At 45.9% G+C, this 24622-nt stretch overlaps 1 protein-coding gene across 1 annotated transcript in view; it reads left to right on the top strand.

The window, feature by feature from the left end:
* The first annotated feature begins 9832 nt into the window (after positions 1 to 9832).
* The window catches only part of LOC132398724 (anoctamin-4-like), a 183940-nt gene continuing 169150 nt past the window's right edge, over positions 9833 to 24622 (top strand). The window contains exon 1 of the mRNA XM_059978558.1: positions 9833 to 10013. The gene's annotated coding sequence lies outside the window, so the exon portion shown is untranslated. The remainder of the gene's footprint in view (positions 10014 to 24622) is intronic.

The following is a 24622-nucleotide window of genomic DNA, read 5'->3' on the forward strand; positions in this document are numbered from 1 at the left end:
ACTCTGCCAAGGACAGACAGAGAGAGAGAGAGCCTACATTCCTGCCCCAAACATCAGTGGGCAGTAAAGGATGAAAGTATAGGGGGAAAGTCAGAAGTACGTTTTTTTTTTACACAGAGAGTGGTGGTTCCATGGAACACACTGCCGGGATGGTGGTGGAGGCAGATGCTTTGAAGACATTTAAGAAACTCTTAGGTAGGCACATGGATGATTGCAAAACAGAGGTCTGTGTGGGAGGGAAGGGTTAGATTGATCTTGGAGTAAGGTAAAAGGTCAGGACAACATCATGAGCCTCAGGGCTTTACTGGGATGTTCTACATTCTGTAATGTAAAAGCAGGATGGTGAGTGACTTTGAGGACAGCCTGCAGATGGAGAGATTCGCCTGAGCTTGTCACCTCTCCACCACCCTCGTGCCTGGTGCTGGAGGTCACAGATCCGGTCAGAGAGAGTAAGTGCAGTGCATTGCGTGGATGGTACACGCTACAGAAACAGAAGAGATTCTGCAGATGCTGGAAATTCACTGCAGCACACACATAAAATGTTGGAGGAATTCTGCAGGTCAGGCAGCATCTAAGGAGAGGAACAAGCAGTCAACATTTTGGCCCGAGACCCTTCTACTGGACCGGAAAGGAAGCAGGAAAAGCCCGAATAAGAAGTTTGGGAGAGGGGAAGGAGACCAAGCTGGCAGGTGATAGGTTGGGGAGGTGGATGAAGTAAGAAGCTGGCAGGTGATAGGTGGGGGAGGTGGATGAAGTAAGAAGCTGGCAGGTGATAGGTGAGGGAGGTGGATGAAGTAAGAAGCTGGCAGGTGATAGGTGGGGGAGGCGGATGAAGTAAGAAGCTGGCAGGTGATAGGTGAGGGAGGTGGATGAAGTAAGAAGCTGGCAGGTGATAGGTGAGGGAGGTGGATGAAGTAAAAAGCTGGCAGGTGATAGGTGGGGGAGGCGGATGAAGTAAGAAGCTGGGAGGTGATAGGTGGAAAAGGTAAAGGGCTAGAGAAGAAGGAATCTGATAGGAGAGGAGTTTGACCATGGGAGAAGGGGTGCCAGGAGGAGGTGATAGGCAGGTGAAAGAGTTAAGAGGCCAAAGTGGGGAATTAAGGAAGAGGGAAGTGGGAGGGGAGCGGAAGTTGAATACGCTCATGTTATCAGGTTGGAAGCTACCCAGATGGAATATGAAATGGCGCTCCTCCATCCTGAGAGTGGCCTGATCACGGCAGAAGAGAATGCCATAGACTGACATGTCAGAGAGGGAATGGAAACCGGAATTAAAATGATTGGCTATCGGGAAATTCCACTTTTTTTGGATGGAGCGTAGGTACTGACAAGGTGGTCCCCAATCTAATTTGAGTCTCGCCAGTGTAGAGGAGGCTGCATCAAGAGCACTAGACACAATAGAGAACCCCAACAGATTCACAGGTGACCTCACCTCAAAGGACTGTTTGGGGCTTTGAATGGAGGTGAGTAGGCAGATGCAACACTTCGGCCAGTGGTGGAGGCTGCAGGTGTTTAGGATGGTGAATGGGGTATCAACATGATGGATGATTGTGTCAGTTGGCTGATTACTGACTGATTCAATTATCGTAAAAACATCTGCTGGGTGACCAGGACTAATCAAGCTCCCAGAACGATCTGGAGAAATGCTTTAAGGATCAAGTAGCATGAATTTCATATAGAATGAAGTGATTTGCCAAGCAGATATAGTTATAGAATCATGGTGTTCTACAGAATAGAAACAGCCCCTTCAGTCTAACTGCTCCATGCTGACCAAGATCAGGTTTGACGCATCTCCCTCTGAACTTTTCCTATCCATGGACATGTCCAAATACCTTTTAAACATTGTAGGCAATAAGCAGAAACAAGAGAAAATCTGCAACATGCACAAAATGCTGGAGGAACTCAGCAGGCCAGGCAGCATCTATGGAAGAATATAGTCGATGTTTCAGGCCGAGACCCTTTGAAAAGTCCTGCTGAAGGGTTTCAGCCCAAAACATCAAATATACTTTTTTCCAGAGATAATAAGCAGAATTAGGCCATTCAGCCCTTCGAGTCTTTTCCGCCATTCTAACTTGGCCGGTTTACTATCCCTCTCAACACCATTCTCCTGCCTTTGCTCCATAACTTTCAGCACCCTTACTAATGAAGAACCTATCAAAACCTCCGCTTTAAATATACCCAATGATTTGGCCTCCACAACAACCCCCGATGACCCTGTGATTTCAGTGTCGGAGGCCGATGTGAAAGCATCGTTCAGGACAGCATCCGGCCCAGATGGGGTACCTGGCCGAGTACTAAAGGCCCGGGCTGATCAGCTGTTTGGAATGCGCACTGATATCTTTAGTCTCACAAGTTAGCAGAGTGAGAGTCAACTGCTTAAAGCATGCTTCACTTATGCTAGCGCTTAAGAAGAGCATGGAAACCTGCCTCAATGACTATTATCCAGTTGCACTTACATCCAATGTGATGGATTGCGTTGAGAGGCTGGCAATGAGAATCCTCTGTGTTATCATTTCACAGGGTCCAGCACACAACTGCAATTATGAAGAAAGCATGGCAGTGCCTCTACTTCTTTAGGAGTTTGCGAAGCTTCAGCATGACACCTAAAACTTTGGCAAACTTCTAAAGAAGTGCGGTGGAGAGTATGTTGACTGATTGCAACACAGCCTGGTATAGAAACACCAATGCTCTTGAACTGAAAATCCGACAAAATGTAATGGGTATGGCCCAGACCTTCACAGGTAAATCCCTCCCCACCATTGAGCACATCCTGCAGGGAAGCAGCATCCTTCATCAGGGACCCCCAACACCCAGGCCATGCCCTCCATTTGGCGCTGCCAACAGGAAGAAGGTACAGGAGCCTCAAAACTCACAGCACCAGGTTCAGGAGCAGTTATTACCCCTCAACCATCAGGTTCTAAAACCAGAGGGCATAACTTCACTCAACATCACTCACCACAACACTGAACTGTGCCCACAACCTATGGACTCACTTTCAAGGACTCTTCATCTCATATTCTTGATATTTGTTGCTTATTTATTTATTATTTTTCTGTTTTGTTTTGCACAGTTTGTTGTCTTTTGCACACTGGGCATTTGTTTGTCCTGTTGGTGTGGTCTTTCATTGATTCTATCATGTTTCTGTGTATGCCTGCAAGAAAATGAATCTCAAGGTTGTATATGGTGATATATACTGTGTGTACTTTGATAATACATTTACTTTGAATTCTAATTATTAACTAACGTGTCATGGGTGACTTTGGATGGGATGGTATGGGGGGTGGGGTGGGTTGCTTTCAGCAGTGGGGATCAACTGTAATGACATTCTGGTTGTCAGAGCCTGAAATTAAAAGACTTTCTGATAATTAGGAAGGTGTTTGAAAGGTCACATCAACGAAAAAGTCAAATTGGCACCTTGGTGCAGAAACAGGTTGTGCCGAACGGCCTGTTTTCATGTTAATTCCGTCAGTGACTCCGCCGTGGTGATATGGCAAAGGGGAGGAAGCTTTTCCCACACTCATCATTTTAGGAACAGCTTCTTCTGAACTGAATTGATTTTATTTCTTACATACTTCATATAAGTGAGGAGTAAAAATCTTTACTGTACATCTCCATCTGAATGTGCAGATTATAGTCATTTGTAATAAATCGTATGTAGAGTAAGATATAAAACAGAACAGTCAATATAGCATAGAAATACAATTGTGTCAGTGTGAGTTAATCAGGCTGATGGCCTGCTGGAAGAAGCTGTCCTGGAGCCTGTTGGTCCTGGCTTTTATGCTGCGGTACTGTTTCCCGGATGATATGATAGCAGCTGGAATAGATTGTGGTTGGCGTGACCAGGCATGACCAGGCTATGGTGGGAGGCGAGGGAGGAGATTGCTGAGCCTCTGGCGATGATCTTCGCATCATCAATGGGGATGGGAGAGGTTCCAGAGGATTGGAAGGTTGCAGATGTTGTTCCTTTATTCAAGAAAGGGAGTAGAGATAGGCCAGAAAGTTATAGGCCAGTGAGTCTTACGTCAGTGGTTGGTAAATTGATGAAGAAGATCCTGAGAGGCAGGATTTATGAACATTTGGAAAAGTATAATATGGTTAGGAGTAGTCATCATGGCTTTGTGAAAGACAGATGGTGCCTTACTAGCCTGATTGAATTTTTTGAGGATGTGACTGAACATATTGATGAAGGTAGAGCAGTAGATGTCGTGTATATGGATTTCAGCCCATGCAAGGCTCATTGAGAAAGTAAGGAGGCATGGGATCCAAGGGACATTGCTTTGTGGATCCAGAACTGGTTTGCCCACAGAAGGCAAAGAGTGATTGTAGACGGGTCATATTCTGCATGGAGGTCAGTGACCAGTGGAGTGCCTCAGGGATCTGTTCTGGGACCCTTACTTTTCGCGATTTTTATAAATGACCTGGATGAGGAAGTGGAGGGATGGGTTAGTAAATTTGCTGATGACACAAAGGTTGGAGGTGTTGTGGATAGTGTGGAGGGCTGTCAGAGGTTACAACGGGACATCGATAGGATGCAAAACTGAGCTGAGAAGTGACAGATGGAGTTTAATCCAGATAAGTGTGAAGTGGTTCATTTTGGTAGGTCAAATATGATGGCAGAATATAGTGTTAATGGTCAGACTTGGCAGTGTAGAGGGTCAGAAGGATCTTGGGGTCCAAGTCCATAGGACACTCAAAGCTGCTGTGCAGGTTGACTCTGTGGTTAAGAGGGCATACGGTGTATTGGCCTTCATCAATCATGGGATTGAGTTTAGGTGCTGAGAGGTAATGTTGCAGCTATATAGGACCCTGGTCAGACCCCACTTGGAGTACTGTGTTCAGTTCCGGTCGCCTCACTACAGGAAGGATGTGGAAACCATAGACAGGGTGCAGAGGAGATTTACAAGGATGTTGCCTGGATTGGGGAGCATGCCTTATGAGAACAGGTTGAGTGAACCCGGCCTTTTTTCCTTAGAGCAACAGAGGATGAGAGGTGACCTGATAGAGGTGTACAAGATAATGAGAGGCATTGATTGTGTGGATAGTCAGAGGCTTTTTCCCAGGGATGAAATGGTGAACACGAGAGGGTACAGTTTTAAGGTGCTTGGAAGCAGATACAGAGGAGATGTCAGGGGTAAGTTTTTTACTCATAGGGTAGTGAGTGCATGGAATGGGCTGCCGGTGATGGTGGTGGAGGTGGATACGATGGGGTCTTTTAAGAGACTCCTAGATAGGTACATAGAATTTAGAAAAATACAGGGCTATGGGTCACCCTAGGTAAATGTAAGGACATGTTGGGCACAGCTTTGTGGGCCGAAGGGCTGGTATTGTGCTGGTAGTGGGCTTTCTATGTTTCAATGTTTTGCACCTTAACCCCAGAGGAACGATGTTTCACTTAGCTGTAGACATCTCTGTGGTTAAATGACAATTAACTTGATAAATACATAAATCCCAGCATGCATTTACAATATAAACCACATTATAACAAGTGGTTTAAAGTACTTACGGTGTAATGCAGTGACAAGGATAATAAATAGAGGGTGTGGAGGAAACTGGAATGGTTGATCAGACCTGGTGGAAGAAGCTTTTAAGATGGCATAAAGTTTTATTTTATTAGCCCTGTAGAGCTTTCTAAAAGGGAGCTTTTGGGAAAGACTGTTTGTTGGGTGGGTGGTGTCCACTTGGTCCCTTCGGATTGTCATAGCTGCGGAGTAGGGGAATAGTGGGGATAAGCTCCCACTACTGATCGTACGCACCCAGTGGCGTGCACCTCAATGTTCCCTAACGACCAAGTCCAGCTCCTGGTCTTCATGTACGGCTCAACTACTAACCCGACAGAATTGTTTCTACTGACAGGAGAAGGGGCAAAGTGGGTCACTGGCACCTTCAAACCACTCACTCCGGACAGATGGAGCTCATCAGCACTGGATGTCAGCTCATCTAGGAGAATGAAAACTTTGATCTCACTGCCTTGTGGTTCTACCTACTCATGGGGAAGGCTTCAGGAGTAAATCACGAGGGAAAAATCCAAAGCTGGAGTCCCTAAGGCAGTCATACATTGCATTTAATGGCTACTGGCAACTCCTCTAGCACCACTGGTGCCAAACTGTATCGGTTTCTGCTCATCCTTTGGATTCATCAGCTGAGTGGAGAAGGGGAGCCTTCTCTATGGGCGATGGCTCTGCCTCCATCTCATACTGACCTGTCTTGCATATCACATAGATGGCTAGGTCACACCATCCATGGTCAACCCCAACCAACAGAAAGGCTTAGTATCCACAATGAGTTTTCCTGTCTGTTTCTTTTCCTGGACAGATACAGTCTGCTATGATGGTAGACTGTTCTATCTCTTATATTTTATTCTGAAGACAAGCATGCCTTCTTCACCAGCCTATCCATCTGTGTTGGCACTTTCAGGGTGCTTGGACACCAACATGTTGGACGTTCACCAACCATCTTTAGATCCCCACCATTTACTGTACTTGTTCCACCTCCATTCAACATAAAAAATAGGAGCAGGAGTAGGCCATCCAGCCCATTGAGCCTGCCCCACCATCCAATAAGATCATGGCTGATCTGTCCATAAACTCAGCTCCATCTATCTGCCTTTTCTCCATAACCCTTAATTTCCTTACTATGTAAAAATCTATCTAACTGTGTCTTAAATACATTTAGTGAAGAAGCTTCAACTGCTTCCCTGGGCAGAGAATTCCACAGATTCACCTGGGAAAAACAGCTTCTCCTCAGCTCCATCCTATATTTTCTCCCCTGAATCTTGAGGCAATGTCCCCTAGTTCTAGTCTCACCTACCAATGGAAACAACTTTCCTATTCTATCTTATCTATCCCTTTCAACATTTTGTATGTTTCTGTAAGATCCCCTCTCATTCTTCTGAACTCCAGAGAGTATAGTCCCAGGCAACTCAATCTCTCCTCATAGGTTAACCCCTTCATCTCTGGAATAAATCTGGTGAACCTTCTCTGCACTGCCCCCAAGGCCAGTATATCCTTCCTCAAGTATGGAGATCAGAACTGCACACAGTACTCCAGGTGTGGCCTCACCAGTACCCTGTATAGTTGCAGCATAACTTCCCTGCTCTTGAATTCAATCCCTCTAGTAATGAAGGCCAACATTCTGTTTGCCTTCTTAATAACCTGTTGTACCTGCAAGCCAACTTTTTGTGATTCATGAACAAGCACTCCCAAGTCCCTCTGCACAACAACATGCTGCAATCTTTCACCATTTAAATAATAATCTGCTCTTCTATTATTCCTTCCAAAGTGGACAATCTCACATTTACCAACATTGTATTCCATCTGCCAGACCTTGGCCCATTCACTTAACCTATCTATATCCCTCTGCAGACTCTCCACATCCTCTGTACAATTTGCTTTTCCACTCAGTTTAGTGTCATCAGCAAATTTTGCTACTCTACACTCAGTCCCCTCTTCCAAATCATCAGTGTAAATGGTAAACAGCTGCAGGCCCAACTCATCCCACTCACCACTGACTGCCAACCAGAGAAACACCCATTTATACCAACTCTCTGCCTTCTATCGGTTAACCAATCCACTATCCATGCCAATACACTTCCTCCGACTCTATGCATCTGTTTCTTATTTATAAGTCTCTTGTGTGGCACCTTATCAAATGCCTTCTGGAAATCCAAGTATACAACATCCACCTGTTCCCTCTATCCACTGCACTCATTATATCCTCAAAGAACTCCAGTAAGTTTGTCAAACAAGACCTGCCCTTTCTGAATCCATGCTGCATCTGTCTAATGGAACCATTCCTTTCTAAATGTTTCGCTACATCTTCCTTAATGACAGCTTCAATCATTTTCCCACTACAGATGTTAAGCTAACTGGCCTATAGTTGCCTGTCTTTTGCCTACATCCTTTTTAAAAAAGTGACGTGATATTTGCTGTCTTCCAGTCCGCCGGTACCTGCCCAGAGTCTAGAGAGTTTTGATAAATGATTACCAATGTGTTCACTATAACCTCTGCCAATTCCCTCAGCACCCTGGGGTGCATCCCATCAGGGCCAGGGGACTTATCTACCTTCAGGCCCTCCAGTTTGTTCATCACAATCTCTTTAGTGACAGTGATTTCATTGAGGTCCTCACCTCCCATTTCATCCATAACATCATTCTTTGGCATATTAGATGTGTCCTCCACCGTGAAGACCGACACAAAATAGTCGTTCAATGCCTCAGCCATTTCCTTATCACCCAATATCAATTTCCCCTTTTTGGCTTCCAAAGGAGCTACGTTGACTTTAGTCACCCTCTTCTGCTTTATGTATTTATAAAAACTATTGCTATCTGTTTTTATATTTTGTGCTAATTCACTTTCATATTCTATCTTCCCTTTCCTTATTTCTTGTTTAGTTGTTCTTTGTTGCTTTTTAAAGTTTTCCCAATCCTCCAGTCTCCCACTACTCTTTGCGACTTTGTATACATGAGCTTTTAATTTGATACTATCTTTTATTTCCTTAGTTATCCAAGGCTGGCTCTCCCCACACTTACTGTTCTTACTTTGGACTGGAATGTACTTTTGTTGAGCACTGTGAAAAATCTCTTTGAAAGTATTCCACTGTTCCTCAACTGACCTCCCAAATAGCCTGTGCTCCCAATCCACATTAGACAGCTCCTCCCTCATCCTGTTGTAGTCTCCCCTGTTCAAGCATAATACGTACACTAGTTTTAGATCTAACTATTTCATCCTCCATCTGTATGCAAAATTTAATCATACTATGATCTCTCTTTCCAAGACGATCCCTGACTACAACATCGTTAATCGTACCTGTCCTGGTAAGTCTCCTCTGTAGGTTCTCTAAAGCTTCCATAGCTTTCCTATAATGAGGCGAACTGATACGATACTCTGTGCACGGAGTATTATAGAGTTCTTTATATATATATATATTAGATATAAGTTTATATGTATAGTGTATATACTGAAATATGATATATAAATATATGTTACACAAATGCATATGTATAACAAGGAGAGAATCAAATTACATCTCAGTGGAAGAGTGGATAGAAACAAAGGGAACGTCTGTTAAAATGGCTTATTGCTGGTAGCTGTCGGCACGGGTGCTCTGTGTGCATTCCTGCGAGCTCAGTATAGGTGCCAGAAGTTGAGGTGACACCTCCTAGTGGCAGAGAGGGGAAGTCACTGGTGAACCTCCCTGTTCTGTTGCTCCAGTAGGTCCTCAGGTTAAATCATCCATCCTCTCAACATCTGCTGCAAGGCCCCAGGACACAACCCTGCCCGCAGGCGTTCAGGGAGCTGGCCAGGCTTTCGACAAGGTACCCTAGTGCAGAGCTGATCATCTTCTGACGTTTCCTCATTCCACCTGGTCCAACAGGCAGCTTTTGTTTAATTTTGCCTTCAGTCTTGTCAATTTTAAAAATAATAATCCCCCCATTTTTGGGGAACCATCGCAATCAGAATCAGATTTAATATCACTGGCATATGTTGTGAAATTTACCACTTGCGGCAGCAGAGCACAACAATACAAAATATAAATGACAAAATGTATATATAAAAATTAAATTAAATAAGTGCAAAAAAGCAAGATATAGTGAACTAGTGTTCTACAACACTGCTTAAATGCATTATGTACTTCTCTACAAAATTATTGTCAGAACTTTTGAGTATAGGTTTTTAAATTTTGTTTCAGGGAGCTTAATGCAAATAAGAGTCAGCCATCTCGAATTAATCTCCCCCCCCCCCCACTCCTTTGCCGATACGTCCATATAATTAAATATTGCGACAAGACTGATTCCCATCGGCCAGCCCCCGCCAGCGTAGTGATGTACAGACGGGGATCTGTCTGTAGGACTGTCAGTCGGCGGTGCGAAAGATCCCTAGTTCTCCCGCATGTCTGTCTTGGCGAGAAAGAGCGTCGACACTGGTGTTACAGGCGCTCGGATCTCCTACTGCACTGCACCACAATGCAGCGGCTGTTTGAATCACTCCGGATCCGGCTACGTTACTGAGCAGTGGCGTGTGAGGCTCTCTCCTTGATCTTGAGTATATCGTACAGTGATAACCGGTGTCGTCTGCGTAATAATGATATTAACCATGTAGACCGCGCTGAAAGCCGAACGCTTTATGTCGTGATTCCGATGTTTCTGTCTCTGGTTCCGAAATCAGACTCGAATGTTTGTGTTCATATTGACAAGGCTCGAATTTGTTACCCCAGTATTTGGGTTATGTGTAAAACATTCAGACATTTGTGCCATTTTCTGATAATTGGTTAAGGTTTGCAGTCGGCTGTTTTTGAGGACTCTGTTCCGGGAACGCGAAGCTTGGAGTTATTAGAAAGAGCGAAATGGGTGAGGGGAGAGATTTTCTGCTGGCGGCAAGTTTGGTACCGGCCAGAGCCTTCCGTTTTGGAGGGAGGCAGAGAGGGAGAGAGAAATTAGCGAACACGTCAAGACAGGGTGCTGGTAATCTGGTTATTGGTTAGTTGGTATAGACCTTTCAACTCGAGGTGTTTGAACAAAATCCACTTCAAGGATTTCTCGTGTCGTGGGGTAGGTTTTAAGGGCTGAAAGGCCCTGTCCTGTTCCTGAATTGTGAACATCATAGGTTTGATGAATTTAATCAGTGAAGTTTTTAATTTGTTTAAAAAGCGTGCCAAGCAAAATGCCAGTATGGATGACTGTACCCTGATTTGTAATGGGTGCAGAGCTGTCTGGATGGAGTTTGCTTCACAGAGCGAGCTGTGAAGGTCCATCAGTCAGAATTGTACACAGCGCAGAAACAGGCCGTTCAGCCCAACTCTTCCATGCCAGCCAAGTCCCACTTGGCCCATATCCCTCTCAATCTTTCCTGTCCACGTACTTGTCCCAATGATGGTCTGGTGTATGCATGTTCTAATGAAGGGTCTCGACCCAAAACATTGACTGTTTATTCCCCTCCGTTGATGCTGCCTGACCTGCTGAGTTCCTCCAGCATTTTGTGTGTCTTGCTCTGGATTTCCAGCGTCTGCAGAATCCCAGAATCAGATTTATTGTCACTGACGTGCGTCATGAAATGTTGTTTTGTGGCTGCAGTAGAGTGCAAGACATAAAGTTACTGTTACAATAGGAATATAAAAAGTGGTGCAAAAAGAGAGCAAGTAGCGAGGTAGTGTTCATGGACCATTCAGAAATATGACAGGGAAGGGGAAGATGCTGTTCTTAAACGGTTGAGTGTGGGTCTTCGGACTCCTCCGCCAGCTCTGTGAAGGGAGAGCCTGCCGCGGCTGCTGAGGGATGCTGCCCTTCTGAGGCAATGCCTTTTGAAGACGGCCTCGATGGTGGCGAGGCCAGTGCCCATGATGAATTTACAGCCTTCATATCAGACAACCGATGTAACCAATCAGAATGCTTTCTAAGCTGCATCTGTAGATCCATGCCAGTGTCTGTAAGTAGTTTATATATTTTCCCTCTGACCGTGAGTGGTTCCTCCAGTTTCCTTGCACATTCCGAAGATGCCCTGTACGAGTTAGGGTTAGTAAGTTATGGACATGCTGTGATTGCAACACTTGTGGTCTGCCCCAGCACACCCTCAGCCCGTGGTGGTCGTTGCAGCAAATGGCACATTTCACTGTACATTTCAATTTACATGTGACAAATAAAGCTAATCTTTGCCCATTTACAACTAATCCCAGCCCCACTGATCCTTTTCCAATTCCACCACTCACTTGAATACGAGGGTCAGTTAACCCACGACCTGCTTGCCTTTGGGATGTGGGAGGAAGCGAGAAAACCTGGGGAGCTGGACACAGAGGCCAGGATTGAACCCGTGTCCTTGAGGACACCAGGGAGCAGCTCTTGCTGCTGCCCACCGTACCACTCAGCCCATGCTTTCCCACTGGGCACTGACTGTAGAGTGGTGTCCTTGTCCCCATGTCTCTCCCTGGGACCCCAGAAACTGAGTGCTCCCTCGATCTATTCTACTTTGGGGGAGTGGAGAAAAGGTCAAGGAAAAATAAACACAAGATTCTTGAGATGCCAGAAATCCAGAGCAACATACTAAATGCTGAATGAAATCTACCCCCTCTCCCTTCTCTCTTTCCATTTCCCATTTTTGCACTCTAACCCCTTCTCATCTGCCTATCAGCTCACTCTGGTGCCCCTTCTCCTTCCCTTTCTCCCATGGTCCACTCACCTCTCCTCTCCTATCAGATTCCTCCTTCAGCCCTTCACCTCTGCCGCCTATCACCTCCCAGCTTCTTACTTCCTCCCCCACCTGTCACCTGCCAGATCATACCCCTCCCAATTCTGGCATCTTTCCTGTCCTGACGAAGGATCTCGACTGAAATTTTGACTGCTAATTCCTCTCTATAGATGCTGGCTGACCTGCTGAGTTCCTCCAGCATTTTGTGTGGGTTACTCTGGATTTCCAGCGTCTGCAGAATCTCTTGTGTTTATAGCCTGCAGAGTTCCTCGAGGACACAGTAATCATGCAAATCGTGTAAAGCTGATCCGTGAAATCGTGTTGGCTTGCTCAGAAAGGTTGGGGTGAGGGGTCTTTGAGGAGTTTGGTCAATTCCCCATCCCTCTCTGTAAACTCTCATGTCACCATGCTTCACTTCATGTGATCCCCACCAGCACTTTGCTATTGGCCTTATTTTATTATGACAGGAGAACCTGGGATTGACAAACACTAGGGATCAGAGAATTGGACCAAGCAATTAGCTTACATGCTAATCACTATCTGTCAACGTTTCTCAAGTAGTTGTTCAGCACTAATGAATGACTCTTCATCCAGCTGTGAATGTCAAACATAGAGAATAAATTATAGTTCCTGTACAGTCAGTGTGCTACAGCCCAGAAACAGGCCCTTCAGTGCATGTTGAAATGTCGTCCCATTCTGGGTCCCATTCCCATTGGTCCCCACAGTGAAAGGTGAAGATTTGATTCTTTCTGTCTCTGGAGACAGCTTATCTACTGAAGTCTATTATAAACTCACGGACTCTCACAGTTACCTGAACTATACCTCTTCCCACCCAGTCATATGTAAAAACATCACCCCCTTCTTTCATTTCAGGTGCCGTCTCCACCGCACCTGCTCTCAGGATGAGGCTTTGCATTTTAGAACAAAGGAGATGTCCTCCTCCTTCAAAGAAAGGGCCTTTCCTCCACCATCAACGCTGCCCTCGACCCCGTCTCTTCCACTTCATGCATATCTGCTCTCACTCCATCCTCCTGCCACCCTACCAGGGATAGGGTTTCCCTTGTCCTCCAGTACCAGCCTCCATGTGTAGCACACAATTCTCCACAACTTCTTCCATCTCCAATGGGATCCTAACACTAAGCACATCATTCCTGTACCTCCACTTTCTGCTTTCTGTAGGGATCGCCACCTATGCTACTCCCTTGTCCATTCTCCCCTCCCCACTGACCTCCCTCCTGGCACTTATCATTGCAAGTGGAACAAATGCTATGCCTGCCCCTACACGTCCTCCCTCACTACCATTCAGGGCCCTAAACAGTCCAGCCAGGTGAGGCAACACTTCACCTGTGAGTCTGTTGGGCCATTTACTGTGTCCAGTCCTCCCAGTGTGGTCTCTCGTACATCAGTGAGACCTGATGTAAATTGGGAGACCGTTTCGCTGAGCACCTACACTCTGTCTGCTAGAAAAGCGGGATCTTCCAGAGGCCGCCTATTTTAATTCCACTTCCCATTCCAATATGTCTATCTGTGGCCTCCTCAATTGTTGTGATGAGGTGACACTCAGGTTGGGCAGCCTGCAACCTGATGGCAAGAACATCGATTTCTCAAACTTCCAGTAATGGCCCCTCCCTCTCTTCTGCCACTCCTCATCCCCTTTGCCCTCTCTCACTTTATCTTCTTGCCTCCCTCTGGTGCTCCTCCCCCTTTCTTCCGTGGCTTCTGTCCACTCCTATTAGATTCCTTTTCCCCTGCCCTGTATCTCACCAATCAACTTCCCAGCTCGTCTTCATTCTTCCCCCTCCCGGTTTCACCTATCACCCTGTGTTTCTCCCTCCCCTCCCCTATCTTCTTTCTCTGACTCCTCATCTTTTTTTTTTCTCCAGTCCTGCTGAAGGGTTTTGACCTGAAACATCGACTGTATTCTTTTCCATCATAGAGACGACCTGACCAGCATTTTGTGTGTTGATTAGATTAGCTTCATTTGTTTCACGTACAGTACATTGAAGTATTCAGTGAAATGCTGTTTACATGAATGACCAGCACAGTCTGAGTGTGCGCTAGGTACAGCCCACAAGAGTCATTATGCTTCCAGCACCAACATGATGTCAAAATGGTGCCAGTGAACCACAGTGACATTCTGCAGGCTACATACAATACTTCTAAATATTCCTCTTTTCAATTGCACTCACTACAATCTGCAACACGTAATTTCCCTTCAAGCAATGGGATTTTAAATCATGAAATCTGTAGATCATTAATTTGAACTACTCACTGCTGCCATCAGCAGGAAGGCACAGGAGACTCATGACCCAGACCACCGGGGTCAAGAACAGTTATTACCCCTCAACCATCAGGCTCCTGAACCAGAGGGGATAACTTCCTTCAGCTTCACTTGTCCCATCAGTGAAATGTTCCCACATCCAAAGGACTCTCTTTCAAGGACTCTTCATCTCATATTCTTGCTTATTACATTATTGTTATTTGTTGTATTTGCACAGTTGGTTGTCTTTTGCACACTGGTTGAATGGCCAGGTTGGTGTGGTCTTTTGTTGACTCTATTATGGATTTATTGAGTATGCCCACAAGAAAATGAATCTCAGGGTGCAATATGGTGACATGTATGTACTTTGGTAATAAATTTACTTTGATCATAGCATGCCCACAACTTACTAACCCTAACTGTACAGTATGTCTTTGGACTGTGTGGTGTTTGCACGTTCTCCCTGTGCTTGGGCAGGTATTCTCTGAGTGCTCCGGTTCCCTCCCCCATCCCAGTGGTAGGAAGGTTGGGAGGTTAATTGGCCATTGTAAATTGCCCCTCAGTGTGTGGGTGAGGTGTGGAATCGGCGGGGGGGGGGGGAAGAATCGATTTGAAAATGGGGAGAATAGTTACTTGGAAAATGAGTACAGGAAGTGGGATTGTTGTGTGAGCCAGTGCAAACTTGATGTACAGAATGGCCTGTTTCATAGGGAATTGTAGTAAATTCTCAGGGACAGTAGCTGTCTCTTCCTTAATGTCAGTGGGATGTTTATTTCTGGTTCAGTTTCCCAAACTAGAATAACCATGGACCAACCCACAAGATACTGCAGGAGCGCTGCAGGCCCAGCAGTGTCCAACCTGATGACATGAATATCAGTTTCTCGTTCTGGTTTAAATAAAAATTCCCTCCCCCCTCCCCTCATCTTCTATTTGATACACTGGCCTCTTACCTCTTCTCACCTGTCTATCTCTTCCCCCGGGTCCCCTCCTCCTCCTTCCCTTTCTCCTGTGGTCCACTCTCCTTTCCTGCCAGATTCCTTCCTCTCCAGCCCTTTACCTTTCCCACCCGTCACCTCCCCCTGGTGTCCCTCCTCCTTCCCTTTCTCCCATGGTCCACTCTCCTCTCCTATCAGATTCCTTCCTCTCCAGCTCTTTACCTTTCCCACCCGTCACCTCCCCCTGGTGTCCCTCCTCCTTCCCTTTCTCCCATGGTCCACTCTCCTCTCCTATCAGATTCCTTCCTCTCCAGCTCTTTACCTTTCCCACCCGTCACCTCCCCCTGGTGTCCCTCCTCCTTCCCTTTCTCCCATGGTCCACTCTCCTCTCCTATCAGATTCCTTCCTCTCCAGCTCTTTACCTTTCCCATCCGTCACCTCCCCCTGGTGTCCCTCCTCCTTCCCTTTCTCCTGTGGTCCACTCTCCTCTCCTGCCAGATTCCTTCCTCTCCAGCCCTTTACCTTTCCCATCCGTCACCTCCCCCCGGGTCCCCTCCTCCTTCCCTTTCTCCTGTGGTCCACTCTCCTATCAGATTCCTTCCTCTCCAGCTCTTTACCTTTCCCACCCTCCTGGCTTCACCTCTCACTTTCTGGCTGTCCACCTTCCCCTTCCCCGCACCTTTTTATTCTGGTGTCTCACCCTGCCTTCTAGTGCTGAAGAAGGGTCTTGGCCCAAAGCATGGACTGTTTATTCATTTCTTTAGATGGTGCCTGAATTTCTGAATTCCTCCAGCATTTTGTGTGCGTTGCCCTGGATTCCCTGCACCGGTAGAACCTCTTGTGTCTGTGATCTGTGGAGGGAAATGGTCAGTGTGCGTTTCAGGTCAAGACCCTTCATCTGGACTGAAAGAGGAGATGGCCAGTATAAGGGGTATGGAAAGAGGTGACAGGTGATGGGCAGATGGAGCAGGGGAGAGTGGGAATGTTGACAGAGATTGGGAGCTGACAGATGGAGGTGGCAAATTTAGGGTTATTTGTTTATTGGGATGGAGTGCAGAATAGGCCCTTGGGCCATGCTACTCAGCAATCCCTGATTTAGCCCCAGCCTAATCTGGGGACAATTTACAATGACCCATTAACCAGTACGTCTTTGCACTGTGTGAGGAAACCGCAGGCCCTGAGGAAACACACGTATTCCACAGGGAGGATGTACGGACTCCTTACGGATGATGTTGGAACTGACACTCCTGGCTATAATAGTGTCACATTAATAGCTAAGCTGTAATTTAAGGCGGAGGTTGATAGGTTCTTTATTATAGTTTACAGGGAGAAGGTTGGAGAATGGGGTTGAGAGGGGTAATAGATTGGCCATGATGGAATGGCAGAACAGATTTGATGGGCAGAATGGCCTAATTCTGCTCCTCTGTCTTGTTGTCAAAGGGCTGAAGATGGTGGGATCTGATAGGAGAGAAAGGCGGAACATGAAATCAAGGGAGAGTTCAGGAGGTCAGATGGGAACAGTAGGGAAATGAACCCAGTGAGAGGGATGTGTAAGTGATGGGCCGATAGAGGGAGGAAGGGAATGAATCAAGGGCACAGGGAAGTAGACTGGGTCTAGGGAGAGAAACAGGTTTTTTTTGAGGATTCTATTGTAGTTCTTTGTTTTCCTGTAGCTGCCTTTAAGAAAATGAAACGTGTTGTTTGATAATAAGTTTTCTTTGAACTTTGAAAAGGGATAAAGGGGGTGCATTGTACCAGAAATTGGAGAACTTAGTGTGCATGCAGTTTGGTCGCAGACTAACTAGGGGAAGACAAGATGCGGTTCCCATGGTACCGTAATTCAATTCCACTGGGAAAAAACCAAACAGGTTTCAGACATGGGTCCAAAGCACCAATGGTGGGACATTCATGTCAGCAACCGGTAACACTTTAATTTCATGTTGTGCAAAACCAAACCCAAACCCTCCTCCTGTTCACTGCCAATTGTCAAACAATCCCCGTCAAACATCACTGTATTTGATATTTGAACATAACTCCAGGATTCAGCAAGGTGGGGACTGTAGACAGCCCACTGCCTCACTCACGACCTCCTTACAGAACGTGCTCCTCGGTCACGTGTGAATCTTTGCTTGGCTCACATTGAGCGATCTGCCCCTGCTATGGTGGGGGAAGTGGAAAGATGACATGGGGGTGGGGTAGTTTCTTAAGGAGCAGAGATGGCTGAGGCCAGGATATATAATGAAAGGCTTGGAAGGAGCAAATCGGTGGGTTTAATTGCTTCAACAGAGTGGGCAAGGTACAGAGTTATGACATGGGAGGACTGGAGGGGTGGGAGGTGTTTCAGGAAATGTGTTCATCCAGAGGGTGGTAGGCATCTAGGTGTCTCCACCAGAAAAGGTAGAGATCAGGAGTCTTGCCCATATCTCCTCAGTACTTGGATGTGGCCATGACTTACAGGGCCATTGCTGGGGTGGGGGAGGTGGGGGGAGTGATGTTGGACAAGCTCCATTGTTGGCTGCACAGACATGATGGGCTGAATATTCTCTTGTGTCACATTGCTGAGGTCACCCAGATGCCTCGCCATCAATAAAACCAAGGAATTAATCGTTTACTTTGGGAAGGGGAAGTTGAGGGAACACATATCTGCCCTCACTGAGGGATCAGAAGTGGAAAGGGTGAGCAATTTTAAGTTCTTGTGTTTTAACATCTCTGAGGATTTATCTTGGGCCCAACATATCGATGCAATTACAAAGAAGGCACCACAGTGTATATATTTCATTAGGAGTTTGAGGAGACTTGATATTCACCAAAGATGCCAACAACTCTCTACACATGTACTGTGGAAAGCATTCTAACTGGTTGCACAGGATCAGAAAAAAACTCCAGAAAGTTTTAGACTCTGCCAGCTCCATCACGGTCACTCGCCTCCCCAGCATAGAGGACACCTTCAGAAGACGATGCCTCAGAGGCGGCATCCATCAGTAAGGATTCACATCACCCGGGACGTGCCCTCTTCTCATTGCTACCGTCAAGGAGGAGGTACAGGAGACTGAAGACACACATTCAATGCTTCAGGAACAGCTTCTTCCCCTCTGCCATCCGATTTCTGAATGGACAATGAACCCACAAGCATTACCTCAGTATTATTTTCAGTTTTTGCATTACTTATTTAATTTAATGTTTTTTTAAAATATATGCTTATTGTAGTTTATGGTTTTTATTGTTATGTATTGTAATGTACTGCTCCCACAAAACAACACCATTAAACCTGACTCTGATGCCTTACTCCTTGTTTTGGGACTCCTGCTGGGGGGGGGGGGGAAGAGATGAGTGATCCTCTTGGGGGAGGTGAAATGGGGCTACAGAAAGGATTCACGGATATTTTCCCAGTACTGACAGGCTGGAGTTAGAAGGAGAGACAGGACAGAGAGAACACATTAAGGAACTGGATCTGCAGCTCGATGACCTTGGACGCACATGGGAGAATGGGGAGGTGATAGACAGAAACTACAGGGAGGTAGTCACTCCTATATTAATGGAGACGGGTAACTGGGTGACTGTCAGGAAAAGGGGGGAAATGCACAGCCAGTGCAGAGTACTCCTGTGGCCACTCCTCTCAATAATAAGTGTAGATACTATTGAGGGGGATGACCAACTGGGGGCAGCCATAGTGACTGGGTCTCTGGCTCCGAGTCTGGTGCTGAGACTCCGAGGGGCAGAGAGGTGAAGAGATTGCAGTGTTGATAGGAGATTCCCTAGTCAAAGGAATAAAGACGAGTTTCTGTGGGCATGATAGGGACACCTGAATTGTACGTTTCCCCTCTGGTGCCAGGATCAGGGATGTCCAGATTGGGTCTCAAGGACAAGGATGAGCAGTCAAAGTCTTGGTGCCAGTATGCACCAATGACACAGGTAGGCAAGGTGAGGAGGTCCTGAAGAGAGATTTTTATGGAGCCAGGTAGAAAGCTGAGAAACAGGAACTCCAGGGTAGAAATTTCTGGATTGCTGTCTGTGCCACATGCCAGTTAGGATAGGAATAAGATGATTTGGTAGGAGAAATATGTGACTGAGGAACTGGTGTGGGGACAGGAGTTCAGATTTATGGATCATTGGGATCCCTTCTGGGGAAAGTATGACCCGTACAAAAGGGACGGGTTACACCTGAAACAAAGGAAGTCCAATATCCCTGTTGACAGGTTGGCTAGAGTTGTTCAGGAGGGTTTCATCTAATTTGGCAGGGGAATAGGAACCAGTTAGTGCTGAAGACAAGGTAGTTGGTTTACAAACAGAGGCAATCTATAGAGAAACTCCTAGCAAGGAGAGGCTGATGATGGGGCAAAGTTTCGGTCAACAGGATGAGTCGCAATGTAAAACATTGACAGAATTGGAAAGGGTGAACACAGGATTGAAGGTGTTGTACTTGAATGCGCACAGTATATGGAATAAGGTAGATGAACTTGTAGCACAGTTGCAGATTGGCATGTATGATGTTGTGGGTATCACTGACTCATGGCTGAAAGAGGTTTATAGCTGAGAGCTTAATGTCCAAGGATGCACATTGTATTGAAAGGACAGGCAGGATGGCAGGGGCTCTGCTGGTTTAAAAAAACAATCAAATCATTAGATGAGGTGACTTGGGGTCAGAAGGTGTTGAATCATTGTGGATAGAGCTAAGGAACTTCAAGGGTAAAAAGACCCTGATGGAAGTTGTATACAAACCCCCAAACAGTGTAAGGATGTGGTCTACAAATTACAACGGGAGATGGAAAATGCATGGCAAAAGGGCAATGTTACAATAGTCATGGGGGATTTCAATATGCAGGTAGATTGGGAAAATCAGGTGGGTGCTGGATCCCAGGAGGGTGAATTTCTAAATGACTACGAGATGGCATTTTACAGCAGCTCATGATTGAGTCCACTAGATGATGAGTTATTTTGGAATGGGTGTCGTGCAAGAAACCAGAACTGATTTGAGAGCTTAAGGTAAAAGAACCCTTCGGAGAAAATTATCATAATATGAATAACTTCTCCCTGAAATTTGAGAAGGAGAAGCTAAAGTCAGATGTATCAGTATTACAGTGGAGTAAAGGGAATTATATCTACATGGGAGAGGAGTTGGCCAATATTTATTGAAAAAGAACACTGGCAGGGATGATGGCAGAGTAGCAAAGGCTGGAATTTCTGGAAGCAATTCGGAAGGTACAGGATATATACATCCCAAAGAGGAAGAAGTATTCTAAAGGAGAGGTGGCAACGAGAAGTCAAAGACAACATAAAAGCCAAAGAGTGGGCATGTAATAGAGCAGAAATTACTAGGAAGTTAGAGGATTGGGAAGTTTTAAAAAACCAACAGAAGGCAACTAAAAAAGTGTAAAGATGGAATACAAAAGTAAGGGAGCCAATAATATAAAAAGACAATACCAAAAGTTTCCTCAGTTATATAAAGTGTAGAGAGGTGAGTGTGGATATCAGACCACTAGAAAATGATACAGGAGGGGTAATAATGAGGTACTAGGAAATTGTGGATGAAGTGAGTAAGTATTTTGCATCAGTCTTCACTGTGGAAGACACCAGCAGTGTGGTTCCAGGTGTCAGAGGTCATGAAGTGTGTGAAGTTACTATTAATAGAGAAGATTCTTGGGAAACTAAAAGGTCTGAAGGTAGAAAAGTCACCTGGATCAGATGGTGTACACCCCAGATTTCTGAAAGAGGTGGCTGAACAGATAGTGGAGCCATTAGCAATGGTATTTCAAGAATCACTAGATTCTGGAATGGTTCTGGACCAGAAAATTGCAAATGTCACTCCACTCTTCAAGAAGCAAGAGAAACAGAAGAAAGGAAACTATAGGCCAGTTAATCTGACGTTAGCGGTCAGGGAAAAAGTTGGAGTCGATTGTTAAAGATGAGATCTCAGGGAATTTGGAGGTACATGATAAAATAGGCCATTATCAGCATGGTTTCCTCAAGGGAAAATCTTGCTTGACAAATCTGTTGGAATTCTTTGAAGAAATAACAAGCAGGATAACCAAAGGAGAATCAGTTGATGTTGTGTACTTGGATTTTCAGAAGGCCTTTGACAAGGTGCCACACGTGAGGCTGCTTAACAGGTTAAGAGTCCTTGATGTTACAGGAAAGATTCGAGCATGGATAAAGTAGTGGCTGATTGGCAGGAGGCAAAGTGCAGGAATAAAGGGAGCCTCTTCTGGTTGGCTGCCAATGACTAGTGTTTTCCACAGTGGGTCTGTGTTGGGACCAATTTCTTTTATGTAATAGGTCAAGGATTTGGATGATGGAATTGATGGCTTTGTTGCAAAGTTTGCAGATGATATGGAGAGAAGTGGAGGGGCAGGTAGATTTGAGGAAGTAGAGAGGATGCAGAAGGACTTTAGCCAGATTAGGAGAAAGAAGTGGTAGATGGAATATGGTGTCGGGAAGAGTACAGTTATGCCCTTTGGTGGAAATGAAGGGGCTGACTATTTTCTAAATGGAGAGAAAATTTTAAAAAAACTGGGGTGTAAAGGGACTTGGGAGTGCTTGTGCAGAATTCTAAAGGTCTCCCAGTTGCCACCCACGTCAGCTCTGCTTCACATTCCCATTCGGATATGTCCATACATGACCTCCTCTACTGCCATGATGAGGCCAAACTCAGGTTGGAGGAGCAACAACTCATATACCGTCTGGGTTGTCTCCAGCCCCTTGGTATGAACATCGAATTCTCCAACTTCCGGTAATTCCCTCCCTCTCCCTTCCCCCATCTTACTGCTTCCTCTTCCAGCTGCCTATCACCTCTCTCATGATTCTGCCTTCTTCTACTATACGGTGCTTTCCTCTTACATTCCTCCTTCACCTTTCCTGCCTATCCCCTCCCTGCTTCCCCTCCCCCACCCTTGATCTTTCCTCTGATTGGTTTTTCACCTGGCACTTACCAGCCTTCCCCACCCTCCCCCCACGTTCTTTATAGGGCCCCTGCCCCCTCCCTCTTCAGTCCTGACGAAGGGTCTTGGCCCGAAACGTTGACTGCTCGTTTCCACGGATGCTGCCCGACCTGCTGAGTTCCTCCAGCTTGTTTGTATGTGTTGCTTTGACCACAGCATCTGCAGTGTACTTCATGTTCCCTAAAGGTTAATTTGCAGGTAGTGTCTGTGGTGAGGAAGGCAGATACGATGTTAATATTCTTTTCAAGAACACTAGAATATAAAAGTAAGAATGTAATGTTGAGGCTTTATAAAGCACTAGTGAAGCCTCACTTGGAGTATTGTGAGCAAATTTGGGCTCCTTTTCTTAGAAAGGATGTGCTGAAACTGCAGTGGGTTCAAAAGAGGTTCACAAATAATGATTCCAGGATTGAATTGCTTGTCATATGAAGAGCTTTTGATGGCTCTGGGCCCATATTCAGAAAAATAAGGGGTGACCTAGTTGAAACCTATCAAAAGGCCTTGATAGAATGGATGTGGAGAGGATGTTTCCTATGGTGGAGGAGTCTAAGACTGGAGGACACAATCTCAGAATAGAGGGGTGTCCTTTTACAATGGAGATGAGGAGAAATTCTTTTAACCAGAAAGCAGTGGATCTGTGGAATTCTTTACCACAGGTGGCTGTGGAGGCCAAGTCTTTATGTACATTCAAGGCAGAGGTTGAGAGATTCTTGATTGGTCAGGGCATGGGGAAAAAGCAGGAGACTGGGGCTGAGAGGGAACTGGATCAGCCATGATGAAATGGTGGAGCAGACTCTGGGTTAAATGGCTTAACTCTGCTCCTATATCTTGTGGTTTTACGGATGGGATGTGTTTGTTTTCCCTGGCGTGTATATAAATCATGAGGGGCATTCTTCTCATTTTCCCCATTGTAGGGCAGTCCAGGGGGTTTAAGGTGAGAGGGGCAAGATTTAAAGGGGATCTGAGGGGCAAGCTTTTCACATTGACAGTGGTGGGTATGTGGGACAAACTGTCAGTAGAAGTGATGGAGGTAGGAACAATTGCATAGAACATTGCAGCAGAATACAGGCCCTTTGGCCCACAATACTGTGCTGACCTTTTAACATGTTCCAATGTCAATCTAACCCTTCCCTCCTACATTTTTCTATCATCCACGTGCCTACCAATGTGCCTCTCTTAACAGCTCCGAATGTATCTGGCCCAACCACAACCTCTGACTGTGTGCTTCACACCTCCACAGCTGTGAAAATTAAAAATAACCAACTCTGTCATCCCCCTCCCCACCCTATACTTCAATCATCTTAAAATCATCTTTTTTTATTAGCTATTTCTGCTCAAGGACAAAGGCCTCTGGCTGTGCAGTACATCTGTACCTCCTAGGTTTATCAAAAGGAATGGTTTATAGGCAAATAGGACCAGCACAGCTGGGCTCTTTGGTCATCATGGACCAGATGGGCCAAAGCACCTGTTTCCACACTGAGTGCCTCTGTGACTACGTAGGGAGGGACAGGGAATGGATAGGTTGTTTAGGCAGCCAGATTTTGGGTAGGGGCTTGTCGATCCAAGATGAAACTCCACTCCCTTCTGACCCATCTCAGTTGTCCAGCTATGGTCCAGTAGAAGATGGGCTGAAGGGTCACTTGCTGTGCTCCTAAGGTTCATTCATTATGTGCCGTGTTGTATGGCATCATCATTATGTGCCGTGTTGTATGGCATCATCATTATGTGCCATGTTGTATGACGTGGGCAATCACGGTCTTTACATGACCATGATTGCTCTTGGCAAATTTTTCTACAGAAGCGATTTGCCGTTGCTGACTGCTGTGCAGTGTCTTTACAAGATGGGTGACCCCAGCCATTATCAATACTCTTTGGAGATCATCTGCCTGGTGTCGGTGGTCATAACCAGGACTTGTGATGTGTACCAGCTGCTCATACTTGCTCACGTGATGGTGATCAGTGGGAGGGGGGCTCAGTAGCTGCTACACCTTGCCCCTGGGTGACCCGCAGACTAGTGGAGGGAAGGAGCACCTTGCCTGTCATTTGATAGAGTTGTATCTCTACCCCTCCACCTGGAAGATCCAGCAGGGGCTAATCCTCCCCGACTCTGAGTGTGCTACACAAACGCCATCATGTCAGCCTTTTGTCTTGTTGACGGTCTCCTGGCTTGGTTACCACCCGTGAAGGCTTCAAAACGCAAATCTGTGGTTTATTTTTAGGAGCCGTGTGCTGGTTACAGGCGGCTTCCCACTGTGCACGTGCTCATTAATGCTTCAACACCTCTCACTGCACCAACTCGTTCCCAAAGCCTTCAGCTGA

The sequence above is a fragment of the Hypanus sabinus genome, chromosome 8 (assembly GCF_030144855.1).
Source record: "Hypanus sabinus isolate sHypSab1 chromosome 8, sHypSab1.hap1, whole genome shotgun sequence".
NCBI lineage: Eukaryota > Metazoa > Chordata > Chondrichthyes > Myliobatiformes > Dasyatidae > Hypanus > Hypanus sabinus.